This window comes from Elephantulus edwardii, unplaced genomic scaffold (assembly GCF_000299155.1).
Source record: "Elephantulus edwardii isolate Elephantulus edwardi_28Jun2011 unplaced genomic scaffold, EleEdw1.0 scaffold00030, whole genome shotgun sequence".
Classification (NCBI taxonomy): Eukaryota; Metazoa; Chordata; class Mammalia; order Macroscelidea; family Macroscelididae; genus Elephantulus; species Elephantulus edwardii.
This window is the reverse complement of record NW_006399780.1, coordinates 22,801,447-22,805,099: the sequence shown is the minus strand read 5'-3', so window position 1 is coordinate 22,805,099 and position 3,653 is coordinate 22,801,447. Positions and strand designations below refer to the sequence as shown.

General features: G+C 36.6%; 1 pseudogene; it reads right to left on the bottom strand.

The window, feature by feature from the left end:
* Nucleotides 1-227: 227 nt before the first annotated feature.
* Nucleotides 228-1,169, bottom strand: LOC102872513 (annotated as a pseudogene).
* Nucleotides 1,170-3,653: the final 2,484 nt, after the last annotated feature.

Below are 3,653 nucleotides of genomic sequence, written 5' to 3'. Positions count from 1 at the left end.
ATTAATTCATTGTACCATATAGTTGGTGCATAATATCAACCCTGTTTAGTTTTGTTTTTTAAATTTGATGAAATATTTAGTCTTTATCAAGCATTAAAAAGGTATTCCTACCTTCTTCTTAACTTGGGACCATTTAATAAAGATTTACTACTTCTCTCAGTTGAATTGGTACCAGTCAATAATATCAGCAAGCATGTGACTTGAGCATCCCTGATGTCATTATTCTTCTAATGCTTGGAGAGTAATAGAATTCTTTTGATTAAGCCATTAAAAGATTGTTTGACTTGTTTGTTTCTCAAGGTATAAATAAATGGGTTTAACATAGGGGAAATAGAAGTAGTTAGTATTGTCACTCCCTTATTAATGGTCATTTCATCTTTTGCTGAAGGTTTGATATAAACAAATATACAGCTACCGTAGGTGATAGAAACCACAACAATGTGAGATGAACAGGTGGAAAAGGCCTTTTTTCTTTGTTGGCCAGAGGGGAACCTTAAAATTGTTCTAATGATGTATATATATAGGACAAAATCACACATGAAAGAGTGATTGGTAGAAGCACTGAGAAGAAGATAAGAACCAATTGCTCTATGAACCATATATCTGTGCAAGAGATCTTTAGGATTGGTTTAGCATCACACAGAAAATGGTCAGTTACATTAGAATTACAGAAGTCTAAATCTAGTAACAGACCTGTGGGTGGGTTAATGATCAACAATGTAATCACCCAGCAGCCCCAAAGAAGCCTTTGACATACCCTATGGTTCATGATGGTCATGTAATGCAGAGGTTTACAGATAGCCACATATCGATCATACGACATGGTGGGCACAAGGAAAAATCCTGTAATTCCAAAGAGATCTGTAAAAAACAGTTGACTTATGCAAGCATTATATGTAATGGTTTTGTCACCTGTTGATAGACTATAAAAGGAATCGAAGAATGCAGGCAGATGTGAATGAGATTTCTAAGAAAGAGAAAATTTGGAGGAAAAAATACATGGCAGTTTTAAGATGGGAATCCACTAACGTGAGGAAGATGATGGTCAGATTTCCAATTACACTCAACATGTAGCTGATAAGTAGAAATATGAAAGCCAGCATCTGCAGTTGTGGGTCTTCTATCAGTTCTAGGAGGATGAATGTAGTTAGTTCTGAATGGTTTCTCATCTCTAGTTTCTGACTTTTGCCCAATCTGCATGCAAAAATGAGAGACAAGTTAGTAAAGAAGCAAGGGATAATTTTTGTGATGGCTTCTGGTTAGAAAAGCCACATGATGCATTCTACATGTACTTGCTTGAGTTGATTATTGATATTTCAGAAAAGTTTGTTTTTTTCAGCATGTTATTCAATTGGTGTAAAACTGATTTTCAAACATTCTCACCACACACAGGTTCAGACAGACTATTTACCTCACAATTTGTATACATATATGCACATATAACTGAATTTAAAAAAGTTTAAAAAATCTTTGTTTTTCAGGATATCCTACCCTGTGACTATATATTATCTATATATCTATATCATCTATCTATCTATCTATCTATCTATCTATCTATCTATCATCTATCTATGTATCTATCATCAGAACTTACCCATAGCTGACCCTCCAGCAGGTTTTCAGAGGCAGTTTATCTATGTATTTATATATTTTTAATATAAAATTATCATATAAATACAAATATCATTATGTTGATTTATAGGCTACTCATTAAAGTAGATTAAGATACAATCCTTATCAAGATCTTTGATGTTCTGCGGCAAGATCTTCATGTCCTCCTCACTTTGAACAAGCAAGGTTGTACCATCTGCCTAACAAAGGTTATTTATTTTGTTGTTGTTGTATACCATTGAATTATAATGAAGGTTACTGATGGGTCCTCCTCTAATCTTGTTGCCACCCTCTTCTACATAGAGTCTAGTTTTTCAAGTTATTTGCCCAGCATACGGATTAAATAGATATGGGAGAAGATACAACCATGATGCACCTTTTTCTATTTTTAAATCACATCATAACTGAGATTAGATGGATCTTGGATTAAAGCAGAGAGTACCAGAGGAATGTGTATGTTTCATTGATTATGCAAATGCTTTATTTGACTGTGTGAAGCACAAAGCATTGAGGTTAACCTTGAGAAGAATGGGAATTCCAGAACACTTAATTGTGCTCATGCAAAACCTATACTTGGACCAGGACACAGTAGTCAGAACAGAGCAGGGAAATGCTGCAGGGTTCAGAATCAGAAAAGATGTACATCAGGGGTACATCCTATCCACCTATCTTTTCAATCTATATGCAGAATAGATCATTCAGGAGGCTGGATTTTATAAAGAGGAATTTTGCTTCAGGATTAGAGGAAGATTCATCAACAACCTGTCTTATGCAGATGACACAACCTTGCTTGCTGAAACTGAAGAAGATATGATGCATTTGTTGCAGAAGGTGTTCAATGTGGATTGAAACTCAACATCAAGAAAACAAAGATTCTCACCTATTGGGCCAATTGGCAGCTTCATGATGGACAGAGATGAGATTGAGATTATTGATAACTTCAACTTGCTTTGTTCCACAATCAACTGTGTTGGCACCAGCAGTCAGGAAATTAAAAGATGAAGTGCATTGGGAAAATCTGATGTCAAGGATCTCTCTAGAGTACTGAAGAGTAACAATGTTAGTCTGGAGACTAAGGTGCACCGTGATCTTTTCAATTACTTGCTATGCATCAGAGAGCTGGAAAATAACTAAGGATAGCAGAAGAAGGGTTCCTTTGGGTTGTGGAGCTGCAGAACACTGTTGAACACACCACTGACTTCCAGGAGAACAAACAGTTCTACCTGGAGAGGGTGAAACCAGGATTTTGAGGCTCTGACTCACATACTTTGGACAGATGTCCAGGTTGGACCAGTCCTTGGAGAGGGACATTGTGCTTGGAAGGGTGGACGGACAGTGCTGGAGAGGGAGACCAAAGATGAGATGGATAGACTCAGTGACTAGAGAAGTGGGATTAGATCTGTTGGAGATGATGAGATTGGCTTAGGACACGGCAGATTTCAGAGCTGATGTAGATAGGGGGGTTGTTATGAGTTGCAGGTGACTTGATGGCACATAACAGCAGCAACAACAACAAAAACAATAAATATTCCCTTGCTCTGTTGCACAACAACATTGTGGTCTAGGTTTAGATTTCACATGACCACAAGTAAGTGTCTGGGATTTCCATTCTTCTGCATGTTAGCTGTAATTTGTTATGGTCCACACAGTCAAATGTCTTTGCATAGTCAATAAAACATAAATAGACTTTCTTCTGATATTCTTTGTTTTAAGCCATGATTTATCTGACATCAACATTTATCTGACATCAACAATAATATCACTCCTAAATCAATATCTTCTTCTAAAAAATAATATCTTCTTCTAAATCAAGCTTGAACTTCTGGAAATTCTCCATACTATTCTAATTTTTCTTTTAAAAAATCATTTGCAGCAGTATTTTGCTTACATGTGATATTAATGATTGTTGTTATGTGCCATCGAATTGCCTGTGATTCATAGTGACCCTATGTACAACAACAGCCCTAAACCCTGCTCTATCTTGTGCCAATCTCACCGTCTCTGACACACCTACCCCAGCCACCCCAATCACTGAATCAGTC